A 10,874-nucleotide genomic window follows, 5' to 3' on the forward strand; every position below is an offset into this window, starting at 1 on the left:
GATTTTAATCTAACTCATTAAATTTATAACCTTTATAAAATAATGAATTTATTAAAACCTTTGAATTTTCATTATAAGTTTGATCAAATATAACAACTATATACATATTCATCATTCTTCATAATACATTGATACCACATGATAGAAACGCGGTGAAAAAAGGAATCAAATTTGACCCTAATTACATCGAAACTAATTTCAAGATTAACATGAAAATTACCTTAATTAAAACAAAATTAGGGTTAAAAGAAGAATGTACCTTTGAAGACTCTCGTTTGGGTTGTAAACTCGAACTTGATCCACATTTATATCTCTAATAAATTTCAAGTCTATACTAGATAACCTCGAGACGTTAGTTTATTGGATTCAAGATTATAGTATTCAAGATTTATACTAATTTAGTATGACATTAAACTTCTCACTTTCTTTTTTATTGGAGTCAAGTTATTGTACATATAAACAAAATATTAAGATTTCATTTTGTACATACACATGTAAAAGAGAAATATTATAGTTTCTAAAAGAATAATAATTTTATTGATTTGTCGACGTAAGAAAAAATGATCACATACATTATTTTATCAACAATTACTACCAAAAGCATGTGAGAAACTAACACAGAAGAAGATCTATAGTGTCAGTTTAGAACTGACATCAAAGCAAAATTGACATTGAATGTCAGTTTAAAACTGACATCAAAGCACAATCGACATAAAGTGTTTTAATAACACGAGCATAGATGTCGATTTAAAACCGACATCGTACCTCTTTAATGTTTGTTTTAAGCTGACATTAAAGAGTTTTAATAACACGTTCATAGATCACTACAAGAAAATGGCGCATTCCCGACGCCAAAAATCACGTCGGCATAAAGAACGTCGGGAATAAGGGCTTTCCCGACGCCATCAACAACGCATCGGGAGATGCGTCGGGGAAAACAATCTTTCCCGACGCACCACGAAGGCGTCGGCAACAATACGTCGGGAAAAGGGGCTTTTCCCGACGCCGTGCACAGTGCGTCGGGAGCGGCGTCGGGAATAGGGGTTTTTCCCGACGCCGCGTGAAACGTCGGGAAAAGGGGTTTAATGAGCGTCGGGAATTCCCCTTTTCCCGACGCATTTTGGGGGATTTCCCGACGCCTCGTGACTGCGTCGGGAAATCCCCTTTAAATTCATTTCAGTTCTGTATTCACAGAACCGAAGCCGAGAGGAGAGGAGAAAAAGAAAGGAGAAGAAGAAGAAGTCGCCGCAGCCGTTCTTTCCTTTTGTTTCGCCGCCGTCCGTCGCCGACCGCCCTCGCCGTTGTTCCTCGTCGCCATCTGCCACTTTAGGTAAGTGAAATATGTAAATTTATTTAGTTTAAGTTTATGTTTTAGGGTTTTTTTTTGATAAAAATTAGTTTAGGGTTATTTTTTATGAAAATTAGTTTAGGATTTTCTTTTGGAATAGATTTTTGTTTGTTAAATGTATTTTTGTATAGAGTGTGTGTAATTTGTAGTTGAATTGAAATTTGAAATTTGAATGGTTTAGGATTTTTGTTTTAGAAAATTGAATAAAATTGAATGGGGGTTGAATTGGGGGAGGGGTTTATTGTTAAATTGAAAATTGAATTGGGAGGGGGGTTTATATTTGAATTGAAAATTGAAAATTGAAAATTGAAAGGGGGGGGGGGGAGGGGAATTTATAGTTGAATGGAAAATTGAAATTGGAGAGAGGGGGGGAGTGGAGTTAATAGTTAAATTTAAAATTGAATTGGAGGGAGGGGGTTTAAGTTAAATTGAAAATTGAGATTGGGGGGGGGGGGGGGGGAGGGGAATTTATAGTTGAATGAAAAATTGAAATTGGAGGGGGGGGGGAGTTAATAGTTAAATTGAATTGGGAATGTAATATGTGTGTTAAGATTTGTTTTTGCTATCCTGCAGTTATGGTAGCTTTTTTGTTCTGAATTTGTTTATGTTTGGGATGGCTATCCTGCAGTTATGGTAGCCTTTTTTGTTTTGAATTTGTTTATGTTTGGGATGGCTATCCTGCAGTTATGGTAGCCTTTTTTGTTTTGAATTTGTTTATGTTTGGGATGGCTATCCTGCAGTTATGGTAGTCTTTTTTGTTTTGAATTTGCTGGTATCAAGGGGTGGTAGTTAGGATAGCTTGAAGTATTTTGTTGTTAATAATTAGGTTGTGTTGGCTATCCTGCAGTTATGGTAGCCTTTGTAGTTTGGAGGGGTTTGTAGGATGTGAAGATATTTTGAAGTATTGTGTTGTTAATAATTAGGTTGTGTTGGCTATCCTGCAGTTATGGATAAGGGTTGGATGAAACTTAGAAATAAGTTATCCCTTGAGTATAGACATGGAGTGACCCAATTTTTAGAATTTGCCAAATTTCACGTTGATGCTTACGGACGATTGAGGTGTCCATGCAAGAGATGTTTGAATTTAAATTGGAGCTCATTAGAGGGTGTGGAAAGACATCTGCTGACTATAGGAATATCCCCCTACTACACAGAATGGGTGTATCATGGAGAGTCATTAAGCTATAGAGGTACAGAAAACTTTGAGGAAGGAACTAGTAGTAATCCTTTTAATGAAGGAACTAGTAGTACACAATTTAATGAAGAAGGTGATATCTTTGGTATGCTAAATGATTTACAAGCCCCTATTGAACATGAAGAGGAAATAGAGGAATTTCGTTTGGAAGATGAAATGGCGATGAATGTTGGGGTAAATATAGATGAAGATACAACAAATAATATATTTCAGGACTTATTGAATCAAGCACGTAATGAGTTGTACCCCGGTTGTTCTGAATTTTCGTCGTTGAATTTTTTGATTAAGTTGATGCATGTGAAAGTTATAAATGGTTGGAGTAACAAGTCGTTCGACATGTTGTTAGAACTTTTAAGAGCAGCGTTTCCAATGTGTAATAGTACTATTCCTAGTTCATTTTATGAAGCAAAACGAAAACTTCGTGACTTGGGCTTGGGATACGAGACTATTCACGCGTGCAAGTATGATTGTGTATTGTATTGGAAAGAGTTTGCTGATTTGCAACATTGTCCTACATGTGGCGAGGCTAGGTACAAGGTTAATCATAATAGAGGGAAAAAAATTCCGCATAAGGTATTGCGCCACTTTCCTTTAGTACCTAGATTACAGCGCTTGTTTGTATCGCAGGAAGGGTCTGCTGACATGAGATGGCATAGGGACAAACGTGTTGAAACAGATGATGTCTTGAGACATCCAGCTGATGCAGAGGGGTGGAAGCACTTTGATTCTGAATTTCCTGATTTTGCTTCTGATCCACGAAACGTGCGTTTGGGCTTGGCTTCAGATGGGTTTAACCCATTTGGTCAAATGAGTACCTCGTACAGTATGTGGCCTGTTGTGTTACTTCCTTACAATTTGCCACCATGGAAATGCATGAAAGAGACAAATTTCTTTATGTCATTGCTCATACCCGGTCCTAAATCTCCTGGTAGGGAAATTGATGTGTATCTCCAACCATTGATTGAGGAATTGAAAGACTTATGGACTTTTGGGGTGCGTACGTATGACTCTCTTACAGGTCAGTTCTTTCAGCTATACGCAGCCTTGTTGTGGACGATTAATGACTTCCCGGCGTATGGTGACCTATCAGGGTGGAGTACGAAGGGGTATCAGGCATGTCCTATATGCATGAGTGATAGATCGTCCTTCGGGATACGAGGTAGAATATCTTTCATGGGACATAGACGCTATCTTCCACAGAATCACGTGTGGCGTAGAAGTAGGCTACACGATGGAAAGGTAGAGCGTAAGGCTCCTCCTGTGGTGATGAATGGGCATGAAATATTAGAACAACTAGATCAGTTAGAATTTCCAGTTATGAGTAAACATCATTCAATACAGGATAAGAAAAGAAAGAGAGCTCTTAATTGGACGAAGAAAAGTATTTTTTTCAATCTTCCTTATTGGTCGAGACTTTTGTTACGTCACAAACTTGATGTAATGCACATTGAGAAGAATGTTTGTGACAATTTGATTGGTACGTTATTGAACATCGAAGGGAAAACGAAGGATACCACGAATGCTAGGTTGGACTTACAAGATCTGAAGATAATAAAGGATTTACATCTTGTAGAAGTGGGTAACCGATTGGTGAAGCCACATGCGAGCTACACGTTGACTACCAGTGAACGAGTAGAGTTTTGTAAGTTTCTGAAATCAGTTAAGTTTCCCGATGGATTTGTTTCCAATATATCGAGATGTGTGCATGAAAGAGAGGGGAAAATATCAGGACTAAAAACGCATGATTGTCATGTTTTATTACATCGACTGCTACCAATTGGTATTCGAGCATTCTTACCGAAGAACGTATACACTGCTATAACCGAATTATGTAATTTTTTCCGTGACTTGTGCGCCCGAACGATAAGAGTAAGTGATCTAGACAGATTGCAAGCAGATATCATAATCATACTTTGTAAGTTGGAAAGAATATTTCCACCTGCCTTTTTTAGCGTTATGGTGCACCTTGCCGTTCACTTACCATATGAAACAAAGATTACTGGTCCGGTTTCTTATAGTTGGATGTATCCGATTGAAAGGAGTCTACGAACGTTAAAGCAGTATGTTAGAAACAAAGCACGTCCTGAGGGGTCAATTGCAGAAGGCTATATCATGAATGAATCTAGTACCTTTTGTTCACGTTACCTACGTGGTATAGAGACTCGATTCACAAGAGATGAGCAAAATGATGATACCATTGTAGAGAACGAGGTAATTGGTGACTTTGAAATTTTCAAGCAGAAAGTACGACCCTTAGGTGCATCAAGTGTTCGTGCTATATCAGAGGAAGAGAAACGACTCTTCCATTGGTACATACTGAATAATGCTGACGAAATATCAGAGTATCGCAAGTAAGCATATTCATCATCTTTGTAATTTTTAAATATTTGTTATATATTGTTCTTACAGAAATTAAACTCATCTCTATTAGGAAACATTTGAGGCTCCAACGTCGACATGCTCAAACTTCTATGGATTTGTATAAAATACATGAACGAGCATTCCCTGAATGGTTTCGAGCACAGGTGTTAGAACTGCGTCAGTCTGCAAACCTATCTGATGATTTCTTCTCACTAGCGATAGGACCATCCTTTGACGTTCGTTGTTACAATGGATGCATCGTTCGAGCTGGGACATTCGTGTCGCAGGCCGCCGAGGATGCGCATGTAAGTTATACCCTTATTAATTATCCACTTTTATTATATATTTTTGCGCGTTACCTAACATAATTTTTAAATTTGTTGCAGAATCAAATGCTGGAACTCCAATCCTAGCCTACCCCAGAGGGTAGTCAGCCACTCTCTGAGGATGAGATATGCGATCAGGTGTTGGGTAGACGACCAGGCTACTCAAAAGGCCTTGGTTGGGGACCCAAGCCGAAGGCCCGCAGAACGGCAAGTGCAAGCAGTTCGTCGACATCTTGTTCGCAGTCCACACAAAAAGAGATTGAATTACAAGCTAAACTTCATGAAGCTTTGGAACGGATTGAAGTACAAGATAGAAATCACCAAGCATTAGCTTCACAAGTGGAAGCTATGAAAAAGATGATTGAAGACCTAACTCGTGCACAACAGGGACCACCACATGATCCCTAGCCCTGCGGTACGTCGTATATGTCTCTATTATTCTTAAGTTTTTGCAATATATGATTATGTATTAAACTTAGTTATTTTTATACCATTTTTAGGACCGAAGGTGTAGAATGACGCGCATACGCACCTCGTTGGGAGATTGGGTCTTATGTTTATGTTTTTTGTATATTGAGAACTATATTTTCTTGTAGTCAACTTATTCGTATTATTAATTTTAATTCTATTTTTTAATTTGTGTTTGTATATTTATTAATTTAATCCAAAACGTCGCCAAATTTTTTTGAGCAATCCGAACATCATTGTGAATGTTTGAGCAAAATATTATAAGGAAAAAAGTAAAAATAAAATATTTAAAAAAATATATAAAAAATATTTCCCGACGTTCATTACGTCGGGAAAAAAACGTCGGAAAATAGGCTTTCCCGACGCCGTGCGATGCGTCGACATAGACGGCGTCGGGAATAAGGTTTTCCCGACGCCGTCGATGCCGACGCATCTCACGGCGTCGGGAAAGCCTTTCCCGACGCCGTACCAAATCGGCGTCGGGAAAGCCTCTCGCGACGCATTTCCCCCGACGTTCTTCCCGACGTCGTTTTGTACGTCGGGATATCCTTTCCCGACGTTCTTTGCATTTTCGCCGACGTATTTGTACGTCGGGAGTACCCACGTCTCTTGTAGTGGATGTCGATTGCCAACCGACATAGTACCTCTTTAATGTTGGTTTAACCAACATTAAAGCCCAATTTTATTATAGTAGATACATGAATATGCTTCATGGTATATGCAATGATATATTATAAGTACTCTTTATATTCAATATGATGCAGAGCATGGTTATTGTATCATACAACTATATACAAAATAACACTAGGGTCAAATTATCATTTTATCCAAAAACTACCCCTTACTACTCCTCTAATAATGAACAGTTTATTTATGGTCCAACCATAAACAAAGTTTCTCTCGAATCAGTGAAAAGGTAAAGCCTTATTGGTCAAGTCGTGGAGTTGACACTTAAAGGAACAACTTAATCTATTTACTCTAGAATGCAAAAGGAAGTGGATTTGATCATCCTGTACGTGAAGTTATGTTTTAAGCTTTCCACTTGGTATAGTTCCTAAGATGATAGACATATTGAGTCAATAACTAGGGTCACTCTCACCCATACAAATCAAAGGACAACTTTTATGAGCAAAAGTTTATAAACTCACTCAGTATTCATATTTAATTTGTTTACATGCATATGGTCATCGCTAATTGAAATATTAATCCCTTCACTTACAATGTTACCATGAGAGGTTAATAGATTCCGTGGTTTGGTCTTATAAAATTTCATTATATGGAAACCTTGACAACTCATATGTTTCTACATAAACGATTCGGATCAAATCGTTTATATAACACTTCCAACATTTGTAACACTTATTAAAATGTGTCGTATCCATAATGTTACTAGAATAAAACACATAGCATTATTCATATACCATAGATCATTTAGATTATTATTTTAACACATTCCACTTGTAAGTCAACTTTACATAGTTGAAGTTTTATTAAATAATCTTAGATTTTAGTTTATTGTATACAAATTTAAGCGAATAAAAATATAACACTTTATTTATATAATTATTTGTTTACGATTTACAGACTGCTAAATTACTTATGACATAAACCCCAACAATAACTTCAATTTCTTTTATCCATTTTTTACTTCATTTGCAGAAATATCTTTAACATTTTTGTTGCCAATTGCGAACATTTTTAGCTAATTGTATGAGTGTTGTGATAGAATAATAGTCAATATGGCAATCTTGTTTAGCTGTGTCCCACAGCTAAGTTCATATATTGATTTGTAAACGCATAGTTGCAAGGTTGGAATTATTGAATCAAAAGAGGTAGGTCCCTAGGATACTTTTGTGGTTTCAAGCACCACAATATAGTAATTTGAAGTAATTCAAGTAAGAAAATCTCCCCCAATGAGGAGTGTGGAGGGAAACAATCCAATCTCAGAAGATACAAGTTGGTTTCATAGATTAGACCATTTCAAAGCCATTTTATCACTAAGGAATCTATCAACCCCCAACTTGAGAAATGAATTGGATTGAACTTTTTCACATTGTATTTAACATGATTTGTAGTTGATATTTCTGATCACAACAAACTATATATATATATAAGCCGCAACTAATAAGTCAGCACGGTGCATAATTTATAACAAATGAGTTGAACTGAATTTCGTATTTATAGGCTTTTATTGGCTCATAACCATTTCAAACCATCAATTAGGAAATTGTTCGTTGAAATAGAAATAAATAGAGTTGTTCATCATAATGAAAAGAGTTTTGGTTGAATACGGGTCCGTTGGGATTGCCTATGAAAAAAAATATTTTTTTAAGAATACATTTTTGAAAAAAATACTTTTTGTAAAATGAGTTTAAAATCTAAATACTCACATGTTTGGTTTGACCTCTTTATAAATGTTTATATATAAAACTGTGATTGTTTTGGTTTATATTTATGAACAAATTTCATAAAAAAATACACACATTTTGAATCTTTTTTTCATAAATATATTTTAAAATTAATCGTACATTATCTTGAAATTATTAATTTTTTAGTTACTTGAAACTAAACATTAATTTCATTTTTTGTATTAATTTTTTTAAAAAAATTCAATTTTAAAAGCACAAATATCTTGAAATGTAAATATATAATCATAAAAAAAAATTGATTTCCATCAACAAAATATAAATAAGATAAATAGTTTTTTTCAAGACAATATAATATCAATTATACAAAAAGATGTGCAATTCGATCACGTTCTTCATTCTTCTTTATTTCACGAACCGAACGAATATGTTCTTTATTGACGCCCTCATGATTTCTTTCACAGATGTTAAGTCGAAATAGATTTGACTGAGAGAGAAATATTTGCTAATCTCTATATTTAAATGTTGTTCATATACATTGAAAAAAATATTCAAAGTATTTAAAAATAGAAAAAAAAAAACCAAAAAGAACTACGAAGTAAAAAATAAATAGTAAAAAGGAATAGAAAAAATAAAGGAAGAAAAATAGATATTTGAAAGGTATTTCTCATTAAACATAAAATAAAAATTTATTCTAAAAGGTTGCATGTGTTTTTTCTAAGATGATTTATTTCATAATCTCATTTTTCCATAATTTATTTCAAATGAATGTCAAACACCTCAATTTATCATAAAATAAATTATTTTAAGAATTAAACACTTCAAGAACCAATCCCAACACACCCTATATCTATTTACATTCCAAGTGGTCGTTGAATCTAACAAGTGAACCAGGTTCGGTTTGGTCAATAGAGACAATGAACCGGCAGAAAAAATGAATGAAAAGGAAATGTCCAAAATAACTACGTATATAAACATCATAATCTATTAACCTATGGGGTATGATTCTCTAATTCACTAATTTAAATAAATAATTAGATCTTTTCTAGCTTTTTGGTGATCCAATTATTTATAATAAATTAATAATCATTAGTCCTCCTCTGTATTCCTTTCTATTATTATTACTAGTATTGTATTCCTTGTTTTTACTGTATATGAAATCATTTTCTTTGAAAAGCAACGATGCAATAAATTATATATTTCTTTTAGTTTTGTGTAAATGAAATCATCTCTACGCAATAATGACGTCACACTTTTATCTACTTTACCATTTTTGTAAGCACTTTTTTTCTTTTCCATTCCTCAATTAAGGGGGGGGAGAGACTTATCAATCATTGTAGGTAGAAATTATACCTCAAATGTGGTCTAAGTTATAGTATTCATGAGATATCTCGATTTCATTTTAATATTTGGATATATATCTTTTATTTACATTTCATTTGCAAATTATTTATTTTATATATGTTAATTCAAAAACAAAATTCTTATAAAAATTATAAAGATCATTTAGTTTGTCGATTATATTCGTTTGTATTCAATTTTAGTTTAGATAGAAAATAGTAAATACTAATCATCAAAGAGAAGAAACATACGTAGGAAATAATAATCACACCAACCAAACAAATAATACAATTTTTGAATAGTAGTAATTAGGTTATAAATAGTTGTGTTATATTATCTCCCAATTAATCTACTCCACCCATTTTAAATTGAAATAACACCTAAATTTCTTTGTTTTGGTATAAGATTTTAAAAAATGTTTTTATAAAACGAAAGGAAATTTTTAGAACTAAAACAGTAATGTTGAAATTTTATTACTTTTATGAAGTTTATGAAAAAGAATATATAAATTTCAACCATAGGCATAAGTTTAAAACTTAGATAATATTACTGTTTTGTAAAAATAAATTAGATACAGCAGATTAGTGATAAAAGCACAAAGATTAGGCATGTAATAATTATATATGAGAGAGAAATAATATTTATATTTAGACAATAAATGTTGGGAGTAATAATTTGAGGATATACGTGGGGCAAGACCCAAAGGACATGACCTTAATTTTGTCACCTACTTACACAAATGTAGCACCTCCGACCCTTATATTACTCCATATGCTCCAACCTCTATTTTTGCCTTTTTTTCAACATCTTTGCATTTAAAGGCAGTCGGTGCTTACATTTTTTCTCTTTCTAACTTCACTGAGTTAACTTGAGAAGGATTCAAACTTTTAGTCAAGTGCATATCTCCAACAATTGAATTCTATGTTTTAAAAAAAATAAATTAAAAGAATTGACATTTGTACTGTGTTATTTGAACAATTATCATTATAATTACATCTTCAAACTTTTAATTATAGAAAAAGAAATCCTGAAACTTATACAAATACTAAAATTGTAAAGAAAGCATGACTTTGGAAGGTCTAATCTTAGCACAATTTGTATAAATTGGAGCTTCTTTTAGGGATAATATTGTAAATTTGTCTACAATTTTTGAAGAGTTAGGAAAAATTAATTAAAAGTGAAATGGATGGCACATTTGATTAGAATTAGGAATAAATTAGTGAAGGAGTGTAGTATGAGCCAAAATTTGAATGAATTGGGGAGGGTGGTAAGGTAAAGTCTAAAATCGTGGGCGTTGCCCATTCCATGGGAGTAGTTGGATAAAATTTAATGACACAAAACATGGGTGAGTTAAAAAAGTCACCAACTTTCCAAAGTTTTCAGTACCTCATTAAATATCCATTGGACCCCATTAAGTAAAATTTTAAATTTATGGGTTTTTTCTTTGAATTGTTATAAAATGGGCTTCT

At 33.8% G+C, this 10,874-nt stretch overlaps 1 long non-coding RNA gene across 1 annotated transcript; it reads left to right on the forward strand.

Moving 5' to 3' along the window:
- Positions 1-5,170: 5,170 nt before the first annotated feature.
- Positions 5,171-5,866, forward strand: LOC127148629 (uncharacterized). The gene is made up of 2 exons (XR_007819712.1): positions 5,171-5,645; positions 5,731-5,866. It is a non-coding gene; the product is annotated as an uncharacterized LOC127148629 (long non-coding RNA).
- The last annotated feature ends 5,008 nt before the right edge of the window (positions 5,867-10,874 follow it).

Source organism: Cucumis melo, chromosome 3 (genome assembly GCF_025177605.1).
Source record: "Cucumis melo cultivar AY chromosome 3, USDA_Cmelo_AY_1.0, whole genome shotgun sequence".
Lineage (NCBI taxonomy): Eukaryota > Viridiplantae > Streptophyta > Magnoliopsida > Cucurbitales > Cucurbitaceae > Cucumis > Cucumis melo.